This window comes from Macrobrachium nipponense, chromosome 48 (assembly GCF_015104395.2).
Source record: "Macrobrachium nipponense isolate FS-2020 chromosome 48, ASM1510439v2, whole genome shotgun sequence".
NCBI classification, from domain to species: domain Eukaryota; kingdom Metazoa; phylum Arthropoda; class Malacostraca; order Decapoda; family Palaemonidae; genus Macrobrachium; species Macrobrachium nipponense.
Window position 1 is genome coordinate 22,093,520 of NC_087223.1, and position 14,123 is coordinate 22,107,642.

Below are 14,123 nucleotides of genomic sequence, written 5' to 3' on the forward strand. Positions count from 1 at the left end.
TTGAGTTCTGAGAGAAGAGTTGACTGCGAATCGGCAAAGGACACCTTTCATCGCGTTGAATACAACGCCCTTGAACACGAGAGGGGAGGACTTGTTGTTCACGTCTTCGTGTTCCAACCTCCAGCCTTCCTGGAGAAAATCGAGCTCATTAAGATTTGGGTGGAAAACCAGCATCCAGGTAGACGGACATCAGGTTTCTGAAGTCCACTGGATGTTGGGTGGAGAAGGGATAAATGGTGAAGTCACTCCCAGTCATGGCATTCATGAAAGTTGAGAGTGACTGTTGAGCATCTTCATGAATGGGTCACTGCAGGGGTACTTCTTGCTCCCACATAAAACAGTGTGCTCGAGAATGTGGGGAAACACCTGTCGAGTCCATCGGTGTCGTTCTGCAACCCCACGCAGAATGTGTTTGTGGGATCATCGCGAGCTATGTGCAGGTAGTCTGCTCCTGTGGTGACGTGCTCAAGGCGGACGGCTGTGAGGTAGAGTTCAGATTTGTCTTGCACTTCCTTCACTCTGAACCAGAGACAGTAGCTCCAACGGGAAACTTGGCCTTTACTGCTTCACCTGAAAGAGGAAGAATTTAGGAGGCTTGCATATACAAAAAAAGTATGTCTAAAATAAAAAATAAATGTTTCTTAGTATACAAACTATTTTAGTGTGCATTAGTATACAAATACTAGATGGTAAAACGCTCATCTACAAATGATGTAGAGTACCTGTTGTGGGGATATTGTGCACCTAAAATAATGTTGGAAATCTTGAAAGAGGTCCTGTTAAGAGATGAGAAAGTGTGTTGCAGTACAGATACTTACATAGATGATATCAGTGTAACTGAAAATATAGTTTCAGTATAAGGGGTGATTTCTCATCTACATAAATTGGGTTAGAAATGATATTGTCATGATACAATAAGTTTTATACATACTTACCTGGCAGATAAGTATGTATAAAACTTTATTGTATCATGACAATATCATTTTTATACATTCAACTTCCCTGGCAGATATATACTTAGCTGATTGGCACCTTTGGCGGAGGGTAAGAGACAGCTAATTACTGAATAAACAGGGAACAACATACGTTGTAGGTAACAAAAATATAAGAAAACCTTGGTTCCTACCTGTGTCGGCGAAAGACTTCATGGCTACTGCCTAGGAGCTTACATCGCCTCAAGAGCCTCAGCGAGGTAGTGACCTCATGCTAAGAATTCTTGATGGTCTGTCGATGGGGTCTTATCCACTTACTCGACAGAACCAAAGGATCTTTGTGCAATGGGGGTCCTAACCACTTACATGACAAAACACCTTGCCATATGGCATCATTAAGGAGCATAACACCGATCCCGATCACCTGATCCTAATACCGGGGTTAGTACTACGATTGAAAGGAGTTATCCCCCAACATCCTTTCAAACGACCATAAAAAAACTCAAAACCAAACAATCTTTAGTTAAAAACAATATTATAAGGATCAGTACCAGCTCCCTGTCCCAGCACGGTATCCACTGATACATAAGGTCCAAGAGAAAAACACTTTTCATAAGTCACTCTGACGTCTTTTAAGTAGTGGGAGGCAAATACCGAGTTGCATCTCCAATATGTTGCTGCTAATATGTCTTTCATTGACATATTTCTATTAAAGGCTAGGGAAAGTTGCAATGCACGGACTTCGTGTGCTCTAACCCTAAGCAGCTTAAATGTTTCCCTCTTGGCATTTTCATGTGAGCCTCCGTTTATCACATTTCTTACGAAGAATGCTAATGAGTTCTTCAGACATTTGCCTCTTCGGGTTCCTTACCGCGCACCATAGGCTCTGATTACAACCTTGAAGTTGACTCTTTCTCTTCAGATTAAAACTTCAGTGCTCTGACCGGACAGAGAGACCGTTCTGTTTCTCTACCCACAAGGGGAGAGAGGCCCTTGATTTCAAACTTCTGGGCCAATGCTTAGAAGGATTCTCATTCTTGGCCAAAAACAAAGGTTGGAAAGAGACAACAGCAGAATCTCCTCTAAAACCTACCCGAGAGTCTAATGCATGTATCTCACTGACTCTCTTGGCCGTCGCGAGGGTCAAGAGAAAATGCACTTCCTCGAGAGGTCCCTAAAGGATGCCTTATCAGGTGGTTCGAAAGTATTCGAAGAGAGAAACTGGAGGACCACATCTAGGTTCCAACTTGGAGTGATAAAGGATTAGACTTTGTAGTACCAAAGGATCTTATCAAATCATGGAGATCCTTATTGTCTTCTATGTTAAGGCCCCTGTTTCTAAATACAGCTGAGAGCATACTTCTATAACCTTTTATGGTAGAAACAGCTAAACGTGATTCCTCTCTAAGGAAGATAAGGAAATCAGCAATTTCGGTCACAGAGGTATCGGAAGAGGACAGCTTCTTCGACCTACACCAATATACGGAAGACTTCCCACTTTGATGATAGACCCCGAGAGTAGGGGGAGGACCTGGGGCTCTGGCAATTGCGCTTGCAGCTTTTCGCGAAAAGCCTCTCGCTCTGACAAGTCTTTCGATAGTCGAAAGGCAGTCAGGGAGAGAGCGTGGATGTTTCCGTGTATCTCTCGAAGTGGGGTTGTTGAGCAGATCTGTCCTCATGGGAAGAGATCTGGGGAAGTCCACCGTCCATTCCAGTACCTCTGTGAACCAATCTCGAGCAGGCCAATATGGGGCGATTAGAGTCAGTTTCGTCGCCTCCGAGGAACGGAACTTTCTAACACTTTCCCCCAGAATCTTGAACGGGGGAAAAGCGTAGGCATCTATGCCCCCGACCAGTCCATGAGAAAAGCATCTATCGCTATTGCTCTTGGATCTTCTACAATGGAGCAAAAGTTTTCTATATCCTTCTGGAGAGAAACGTGGCGAACAGGTCTATCTGAGGCTTCCCCAGAGAGACCAGAGCTTTCGGCAGACTTCGGAGTGTAGGGTCCACTCTGTTGGAAGACCTGGTTCTTCCTGCTGAGTCTGTCTGCTCTGGACATTTTTTGTCCCTTGTACAAACCTCGTCAGCAATACAGTGCCTCGTTCCTCTGCCCATATCAAGAGATCTCTCGCTATCTTGTATAGTGTAAGCGAGTGAGTCCCCCCTGTTTTCGGATGTAAGCCAGAGCCGTGGTATTGTCGAATTTACCTGGACTACCACGCCTCTGACCTCCGACTCGAAGTATTTCAAGGCTAGATGAACTGCCATAAGTTCTTTACATTTATATGCCAGGACACCTGTACTCCTGTCCATTGGTTCCTGACACTTCCTTCTTTCCTAGAGTTGCTCCCCATCCCGTTTCCGAGGCGTCGGAAAACAACACTAGGAGAGGGTTACGAATCGCAAGGGATATTGCCTTCGTTCTTCTGAAGCGGGGTTAACCACCACCTCAGGTCTAATTTTATTTCTTGAAGAATGGGAAACTGATCCGAAAGATCCCCTTTCTTTCTGTCCCACATTCTTTGCAGGTAAATTGCAGAGGTCTCAGATTGAGCCCTCCTAGGGAAAACGAACTGCTCCAGCGACGAAAGGGTGCCCAGAAGACTTAACCATTCCTCGCTGAGCTTCGTTCTTTCCCTAAGAAGTTTGATATTTTCTCCAAGCCTCGAGCAATCTGTCTGCGATAGGAAATGCTCGAAAACCCCCGAGAATCCATCTGAATCCCCAGATAGACAATGTCTTGGCTGGGGACCATCTGAGACTTCTCGAGGTTCATGAGCAGTCCGAGTGAGCGAACGAGATTCAATGTCGTTTCTAAGTCCTCCAAAAACATGTTGTTTTGGACTTGGCCCTTATTAGCCAGTCGTCCAGATAGAGGGATATGTTCACCCCCTCCAGATGAAGCCACCGTGCTACGTTCCTCATAAGGTTGTGAACACTTGAGGAGCCGTAGACAGGCCGAAGCACATGGCCCTGAATTGAAAGACCCTTCCCTGCATCATGAATCGTAGATATTTCCTCGATGACGGATGAAGAGGGACGTGAAAATATGCGTCTTGTAGATCCAAGGAGGCCATCAATCTCCGGACGCAGAGCCGCTAGCACCGATTTGGATGTTTCCATAGAGAACTTCTGTTCTCTATGAAATCGGTTCAGTGCGCTCACATCCAGGACAGGTCTCCACCCTCCCGAGGCTTTCGGAACTAGGAACAGTCGATTGTAAAAAGCCCTGAGAGTGTGGATCCGGTACTAATCTATGGCCTCTTGTCCAACATTGTTCTACTAATTGCAGAAGGATCTTCCTCTTGACAGGGGTCAGCGTACTTCGCCGACAGTTCTCTCGGAATAGACGTCAAGGGAGTCTGTCCCTGAAGGGGATGAGATATCCTCTCCTCACAATTGAGAGGGACCAGTTTGTCCGCCCCTCTCGACGTCCATTCTTCTGCAAAATTCAGTAGTCTGGCGCCTACTGGTGTTTGGAGGACTTGAGGTTCATTTGCTTTTCTTGGTAGGTTCTAAAGGCAGAAGCCCTACCTCTTCTTTCTGCTCCATCTCTTCTTAAAGGAGGATCTCGAAGATGAACTCCCTCGAAAGGGCGGTTTCGGGACCCGTGTCTCCCCCTTCGTGGCAGGAACAGCTGTCTTTTGGCCTTTTGGTTGATTGAACCAGAAGGTCCTGTGTCGCCTTCTCGGTAAGTGAGTGAGAAATATCTTTCACTAACTGAGAAGGGAAAAGCTGGTTAGACAGAGGGAGCGTACAGAAGGGACGACCTCTGTGCCGGAGAGACAGCTTTTCGTAAGAAAAGAACTGAATACAGTTCTCTTCTTAAGTATTGATTCCCGCCCCGAAAAGGGAGGCCACTTCTCCCGATCCGTCTTGCACTGCTTTATATCCATACAAGTCAAAATACTATTAAGGATATCGGGGCGTCAGTTGTTCATTGTCTTGTGTCCTCTTGGCCATCACCCCAAGGGACCAGTCCAGAAAGTTGAAAACTTCCAAGACATGGAACAATCCCTTGAGGAGATGGTCCATTTCAGACATTCCCCAAGTTGTCTTGGCTGAAGAAAGATAGCGTCTCCTTGAGGCGTCCACCAGCGTTGAGAAATCTGCCTCTGCAGTCGCTGGGAGGGCGAGTCCATTGCTTCGCCTGTCTCATACCAGATACCCCTCCTCCCAGAAAGTCTGGGGGAGGGAGGGCAGGTAAAGAACGTCTTTCCCACCTCCTTCTTGGAGTTAAGCCAATTTCCAAAAGACTGCAAAGCCTTCTTCATGGAAATTGTCGGCCGCATCTTCAAGAAGGAGGACGACTTTGCGGTTTTGTCGCGCTCGTGAAACAGCGACCGAGGAGGAGGAGGAGCGGCAGGACTCAATGAATCTCCAAATTCTTGGAGTAAAAAGCGCAGCCAACGCTTTTGTAGTCTGATAGTCCCCGCCGCTTTTTGATCTTCGGTGTCAGAGACATATTCTAATGCAAGTTCCACCGGAGAATCATTATTAGCCGAGGGAGAACGTCTCTTCTCGCAAGGTGAAGGACTCTTCGCAGGATCAACTGCTTCCCGACAAGGTCGACGGCCGCCTGTGCGACATCTTGTCCCTGTCGGGAGAATGGCGATCCTGAGAAAAAAACCCGATAATCATCTAAGCCCTCCTGACAAGAATGACGGCCGCCTGTGCGCATTTTGCATTCTTCTCAGGAGACAGCTGTGCTTGCGGCAGATTTTCACCAGAAACAGACATATCGTGAACAGGACGACGGCCGCCTGTGCGACGTCTTTCGTCTCTGTCCAGAGAAATCCGTTCCTGGTCCAAATCATAAAGAGACGCTTCCTGGTTGATTTCTCCGTATTGTTCTTTTGAAGAAAATAATCTTTCAATGCGCTTAGACGTATCTGTCCGTCTCGGACTGTGTCGTCTGTCCGAGCTGTCCACATATGGAACTTGGCGCTTGGCTGGTGTCATTCCAGTACGACACTTCTGCCTGTCCGTCTTGTCCGCTTCTGGCTCCTGGCGCGGCACGGAGTTGCCTGCACACGACGTTTTTTTCCCATCCAGGCTGTCCGCCTTGCCACGGCTGTCCGCGGTAGGCAGGCATCGCTTGAACATAGTTGTCCGCATAGGACATCATCGCCTGTCCGGGCTGTCCGCTTCTGGCGAATGGTGTCTGGTTGGCGCCGTCCGCGTAGGACACTTTTTCCCGTCCGAGTAGTCCAATTCTGGCGCCGAGCACCTGGGTGGTTCTGTCCGACTCGGACACTCTTCGTCATTGTCCGTATGTTGCGTCTCAATTCTATGAGTTTTCATCCTTCTTTCTTTATTCCTCTCTGTACTCGTACGAGGAGTAGAGGAGATACGTCTGGAGTCCGGAACGCCTTCGGACGAGATCTCTTAACCGGAAGAAAATCGTCCTTTTTCCTCGGGAGGTCTTTTCTCAATACTCCTACTAAAGAGGAAATCTGCTCCTGCATTTTTACGTAGGATGTCCGTCGCTGTTTCTTCCTTCTCTTTGTCATGAATAGGGGAATGCACTCTGGAAGGTGTAAGAGATCGAGATATTGTCCTTTTGGCTCTTTTCCTCTCGTAGGGAGAATCGTCCGGAAAACGTTCCGGGCTCGAGTCCAACGTCGGAGCTTCCAACTCCTCCTTGATCGGACGCTACAATTCGTCGGAATTCCATCCACTTCTTCGAGGAGACGAATCGGATGACGAAAAGCACTCTTTCAGGATGGCCTTTCCAATGGCGATCCTTGGCAGTCTGGGACGCTACAGATTCTGCCGAGGGGACGCCTGACCGGTGGGGATTCTCCGTAACCTCTGTACGACTGTCGACATTCCTTCTCCTCTGGGCCTGGGAGCTTGGAAGAGGTCTAGGTCTGGGAGCGAGACAGAGCCGATCAGACGCACCCACTACACTGGGGACACTTATGTCACTTTCCACATTTTTACCTTTAAAGCTTGCATTTCAAGCTCCATCCTTCTTAATGCGGTCTTCAGATTTGCAACTCTCCTCGATAGGCAAAAGACCTTGCAACATCTGCTACGGGAGAGGTTGATACTGCATGTGAGGAAGCAATTACTTGGGGTTTAGTTATACTAACTGGCTCGTTAGAGCGTGATCTACTCATACTTCTAGAGATAGCCTTTCTAACCCTATCTCTCTCTAGTTTCCTTAAGTAGGAATCTAGTTTCTTCCATCCTTCCTCATCCATATTCACACATTCATCACACATGTTATTTCTCGTGCATTCATATCCCCTACACTTATTGCATACCTTGTGAGGATCTAACGACACTTTCGGTAGCCTCACCAAACAACCCTCATTCATACATCTTCTAACTTCGCAGCTAGAATCAGACATTTTTGAGCAAAATCCAAAGCCAAAATCCAAAAAACGTTCCACAAAAGCGTATGCCAAACCACAGATCCAAATACGTCACCAAAAAGACAGTCCAGAAGATCAACGGCGATGAAAAACGAAATCCAAGTCAGGAGGTAACAACAACGATGTTATGGCTACCCTCGACAGAGCAAATCTGTTTTAGAAAATGGGATGGTTCCTAGTTCTGCACAGCAGCAGTTAGTGGCTGGTAAATCACCTGACCTACCTGTAGCGTGTGCCGCGAAATTCGAATTTCTTGTCGGGGACGACGAAGTCTATAGCTAAGTATATATCTGGCAGGGAAGTTGAATGTATAAAAATGATATTTTCATGATAAAATAAAGTTTCACATATACTTACCGAACAGTTACATAGCTTATAGCTTCTTACCTACGGCAGTCGAAATTCAAATTGTTGGCGCCAGCGGCGTTGCTATCTTAAGTATAGGTGATACAAGACCCGCCCACATCCGGGAACCCTGGGTACTGCTAGCCTTCTACCGTCAATTTTCGTTTAGCCGACACGTCCATCTGTGGGGAGGTGGGTGGGCTTTGATTATGTAACTGTTCGGTAAGTATATGTGAAACTTTATTTTATCATGAAAATATCATTTTCACATAAGTGACTTACCGAACAGTTACATAGCTGAATCCAAACTACCCGGAAGGAGGGTAGATGGACTACATAAAAATGACAGTAAGACCACATTAAACAGCAAATGTTGCAGTACCCTACATTGTGACGAGAGCAGCTGCAGGAGAATACTGCCTCTGGAGTTGGCGCTTCTCATCACTCGTAGGGAGATTCGTGGCAGTGCCAGTATAGGCCAGGGTCGTCCCTCAATTACGTAGGGTGGGGAGATTTTTGTAACCTCCATGGACAAGACCGTTTTGGTTGACAAAATATTAAAAAAACAGATAATGCCCTTGCCCTGGGCTTCAGAAACCAGATAAAAAACAACAGACCATCATCTATACCAAAAATAATGACATACTCAAAAGTAATAAATAAGATCTGGAGGTTCTCCAAAGTACTATGAGCCTCCAGTCTGCCCACGACTCAACAACCTATAACAAGGCGAGGAGACAGTAGAGGATAGAAAGTTCCCCTATGTTTCCTTTCCCAACACCATGCCCGCTACCGACAAAGGACCCAATTTACAACAACTATCATAGGTAGCCTCTACATTCTCAGGTATAAAGGTAGGCGAACACAGATCTCGATCTCCAAAACGTAGATTGAAGAATCGAGGAAAGCGATATATTGTGCTTGAAGCTTAAGGATGTCGCCACTACTGCACGTATTTCATGTGCTTTCACCTTAAGCACATTTAGAGTCTGATCTTGGACTTGAGAGTGTGACTCCAGTATCAGACTTCTCAAAAAGAACGAAATAGCGTTCTTGGAGAGGGGTTTTGCAGAATTCTTAACCGAACACCAAAGTCGGTCGGAATTACCTCTAACGGATTGTGTCCTTGACAGGTAACATTTCAGAGCTCTGACAGGACATAGTAAATATTCTTGCGTCCATCGGACCCACTATATTAGATAATCCCTTTAAGTACAAAAGCATTTAGGCCATGGGTTAGAGGGAGATTCGTTCTTTGCTAAAAATTCGTTAACAAAAGAACAAACCGCATTACGATTTTTTGACCCCACCTCTTTGTGGATGGCTTGTAACTCACTCACTCTTCCTGCTGTAGCCAAAGCGAAGAGAAAAAGTGCGTTCCTCGTTACATCTCTCAAAGACGTTCACTAAGTGGCTCGAATCGTGAAGACATCAGAAAAGTTAAAATTAAAACTACGTCCAAGTTCCAGTCTACACTATCCTTCTTGGAACTTTTACTTTTAAATGTATTAAAAGATTTAATTAAATCTCCAATATCCTGGTTAGAGGAGATGTCAAGCCCTCTATGCTTAAACACTGAGGACAGAACATAGCTCTGTACCCTTTAATTGTCGATACCGACAAGTTCTTAACTTCTTTAAGGTAGAGCAAAAAATCAGCTATTTCTGTCACAGAGGTTTAGAAGACGAGAAATTATGTCTTCTGCACCACGTCCTAAAGACTCCCCACTTTGATTTCGGTAAAGCTTGGCAGAAGAGCTTTTCTTCGACAGTTAGCAATAGCCTCTGCCGCTCTACGAGAAAAATTAACCCCTTAGCTCTGACGAGTTTCCGGACAGTCTGAACCCTGTCAGTGACCAGAGCGGGACAATTCAACTGATGATACCTGTCGGAAGTGGGGCTGTTTGAGTAGCCGAGGATAATGAGGAAGAAGTCTGGGATGGTCTATAACCAACTTGAGAAGGTCTGGAAACCACTCTTTTCCTGGGCCAGAATGGTGCTACACGTCATTGACACATTTTGATGTGAGAGGAACTTGTTCAACACCTCTCTGATCATTCCAAATGGGGAAAGGCGTAAACGTCTAGACCCGTCCAATCCTGAAGCATTGCGTCGGTCTTCCAAGCAAGAGGATCTGGAACTGGGGAACAAAAGATCGGAAGTCGATTGTTCCTCGACGTGGCAAACAGATCCACTGAAGGTCTTCCCAAAGTTTCCACAGTTCCTGACAAATTTTGTCTTGCAATGTCCACTCCGTGGAAGAACTTGGTTTACTCGACTGAGTTCGTCTGCCATACATTTAACTTCCCCTGTACAAACCTCGGAACGAGGGAAATATCCCGATCTTGAGACCAGAGGAGATCTTCTGCGACTTTGTTGAGGGAGAATGAATGGGTTCCTCCCTGATTCCTGATATAAGATAGAGCAGTGGTGTTGTCGGAGTATACTGCCACTCTCTTTTTCCCACGACCAAAGGAGCGAATGCTTGCAGACCGAACCAAATCGCCTTCAACTCCTTCATGTTGATGTGATTCAACCTCTCTTTCTCTGACCATAATCCTGAGATCTTTTTGGTCCTAGGAGAGCTCCCCAACCTCTGTCCGATGCGTCGGAGTATAATTCTACATCTGGGTTCCTTAATGTCAGGGAGAGAGCCTCTTGCAATCTTTCCCCTCGACATCCACCATCTCAAGTCGTTCTTGATCTCTTCCGACACTGGGAACGAATACGTGTCTGGTTGAGACTTCCGACACCAACTCGCTTTGAGATAAAAAACTGAAGAGATCTCATGTGAAGACGACCCAACTTTACAAACGTCTTACTGATGATAACGTCCCTAGAAGACTCATCCATTCCAAGGCGGAGGAGGCGACTGGACGATTCAGGAAGTTAGCTCACTTTTTTGAGGCAAGATTCTATTCTTTCGGGGACAGAAAAACCCGAAAGAAAAGTCTGAGAGTCCAGAATCATCCCCAAATAGGGGATCTTCTGGACGGCACTAATTGAGACTTCTCCAGTTTGATGAGAATTCCCAATTGACTCGCGTAATGACCGTGTCTTCCGTAAATCCTTCACGCACTGTGTCCTCGAACCCGATCTGAGAAGCCAGTCGTCCAGGTAAAATGCTGCATTTATGCCCAACATATGCAGCCATTTCCCCAATGGAGCAAGAACACGAGTAAATTACTTGAGGGGGCCGTCGAAAGGCCGAAACAAAGGGCTCTGAATTGATACGTCCTCCCTTCGAACACAAATCTCAGGAACTTCTTTGAACTCTGGTGAATCGGGACATGAAAGTAGGCGTCTTCATGTCCAGGGACACCATCCAATCGCCTGGGCGAAGTGCCGACATCACAGAATGATTTGTTTCCATATTGAACTTTGTCTTCAGCACAAAAAGGTTCAATGCGCTTACCATCTAGCACTGGCCTCCAACCTCCCGAGGCTTTGGGAACTACAAAGAGTCTGTTGTAGAATCCCTGAGAACTGTCGAGGACTTCCTATTGGTCTCTTGATGAGGTGCATTGACCTCTGTGCTAAAGCCAAAGCTCTCTTCTTGATGAGTGCATTGACCTCTGCTGCTAAAGCCAAAGCTCTCTCTGATCCTGGAGAATATGCTGTTAAGCTGATTGGGTTTGGGTATCGTAGAGTCCGGCCCCCCCAGGATCTAAAAAAACAAAAGGAAGCGAGTATCCCTCTCGAAGAACTTGAAAACTACCCATGCTCTGCACCTCTTCGACTCCATTGTCTTCCCAAAAAAGATGGAGTCTTGCCCCTACTTTGCACGTGAAAGGACCGGCTTCTCACTTTGTCCGAAGGTTTGGGGGGGAGGTTTCTTTGAGGACTTGTATGTGGACGCAAATTAGTCCCTGGGTCGTTGCACTTAGGTTTATTCCCTCGAAAGGGATGCTTTCTGAAGAGGAGAAGACTTAGCTCCTGTCGGAGTAGGCTCTTTCGGACGTCTGGAAGACTGAAGAAGGAGATCATTAGTAGATTTCTTTTCTAAATCCGATAGAATTTGTTGAATGGTTTCTTCAGGGAAAAGATGAGATTTACAGAGAGGAGCAAACATGGAGAGACCGACTTCTGGTTATTAGTGACTCCTTTAGACACGAAAGAACACCACCTTTCTCTCTCTCTTCCATCACTCCCATTGTGAAAAGGGCTGCTAATTCTCCTGAACCATCTCTAACAGCCTTTATCCGCACAGGACAGAACTCCTAACCAGTCTGTGCACAAAAATCTTCTTCTAAAGACTGACAGTCTTCAATCTTGCGAGCTAAAGAGGCAATAGTCCCAGTCTAAAAAAAACTAAATACCTCAAATACTTTAAAAATATTCTTCACCAAATGGTCCAGCTCTGAAGAAGAAAACAAAATTTTAGCTGACGAAAAAGCTCTCTTCGGTGTGAGTCCCACTAAACCGGAGAAGTCTCCCTGGGAGGAGGCAAGACACTCCCAAAGAAGGAACTTCTCCGTTGGCGTAGAAGCGATACGCTTTACTCTGAAGCTTAGAAGGTGGGAAAGCAAAACGAAGCCTTACCTGTTTCCCTCTTCTTAGAAAGCCACTCTGTTGACTCCTTAAGGGCCTGCTTCGAGGACTGAGAAAGAACCAGTTTAGGTAGACAACGAATACGCTGTCTTCCTATCTTTAACGAACATTGAAGGCGGTGAAGACGGAGAAAGCAGGTTCAAAGTAATCTGGATAGTGGACAGGAAATTTAAGAAGACTCGAATAAGCCGACGAATCCTTGTCATCTTGATCCAAAGCTTCCTCTTCAGACTGCACGGAAGCAGAGTCGAAATCAGGCTTATGTTCTACCCAGTGGAGGATTTCAACAAACTCATAAGATCCTGGAAATGCTTCTTAAATGGAGCTAAGGTAGAATCGTCTAACACTGTAGAAGTCGATGGTCTTTCAGTCGAAGAACGATTCTTTCTAACAGGTGAAGTCTCCGCACCACGAGTCGACACAGGCGAACAACAGTTGAAATTCCTATCGACTCACGGCGAGGGGAGTCGAACAAAGACGAGCAAATACGCTTCTCTGGACAGTAATACGGAGTCGAACGAGGCGACCGAGCCGAAACTGCGACCGAGACTCGCTTGGGAGAGTCGAGCGATCGTGAATTATCACAAAGTTTAGTCCGAGAGCCATTGCTTTAGCCGAAAAATGCGACTGCGGAGGAGATTCACTAAAATATCACATCCGGAGCAAAAAACTACACGAAGGTTGAGGACTCCAATGCCTCTAGACTTCTTAACAGGAGTCGGTGACGAATCACCCGCAAGAATCGAATGTCTTTTTAACGGTCGAGACAACCAAATCACCTCGCCTTTTGCGCACTGGCGATTGCACTCCGAATCAGAAGACAGACGAGAATCACAAACACTAACACCTTTCCACATCTTTTTTTGACGACACCCGCGAGTCGACGGCTGACCGTGGGCAAACTCCCAGACTCCTTCCGACCTCCGGTATGTCTTCTCCCGGTTGCGGGGGAGCGGGACAGTGACCTTCGTCTGGGAGCGAGGGGGAAACGGACAACCGCCTCCTCAGGCGCAACATTAACACTTTGCACTGCACTAGATTTCACTGTATATCTACGAAAGCTTTTAAAAGACATTCCTAACTTCATAAACTGATTCAGCTAACACTTTGAACTTTTTATCCATCTTAGACTCCAGCAAGGCAATGGGTTGTTGGGTTCGGAAAACATGGGCAACTTGAACAGGGGTAATCAAAGGAGAAGTAGGAGGACTATTAATTGGAGAATATTCTCTAATAAAGGAGAGGCAAGAGAAGACTTATTTGTCTCCGAAGGCCCCTCGAGTAGGTTCCTTCACGTGGTGAGGGGGTAAGGGATCCTGCCTTCACTCGTGTGAAGGCCGGATCCTGACGGAACGCCTACAAAACTTTTGGCAATAAATGGTGTGGACATTTCCACTTTCGTCTAATTTAACTACTAAGGTGAGTCTGAGAAGGGATCGTTGGTTAGGAAGGGTTTGCATTTGAAGCTAATAGTTGGGAGTTGTGGTGGTTGAGTCACCACCTGATATGGTTTGGACCTGAGAGTAAGTAATGGGATTTTCCATTGCTATCTTGAGGGCGGAACCATCTCCAGGGACTGGCCCATCGGAATCCAGGGGAGCTGGTTTTCTGGGGGTGGGACTCCTGGCTTTTGTCCGGAAGCCCAACCCAATACGTTTGTGGTGGGGAGTTGATTCCCATTAGTGGAATCAGAGCTCCCAGCATGCGGATTGGCTTATACCTGGGCCACCGCAAACGTATTGGTGCTATCCTGTATGGGTAGGGTATGGGGTGGACCATTGGGAGTCAACTCTCACTAGTGCCACTGGTGGAGAATGTGAATACCTGAGTGACTCACGATACTTTCTGATATAACCAAGTAGTAAGAGTTTTATTTTTTTTTTTTTTAGAAAACCAAAATGGATCCGGAC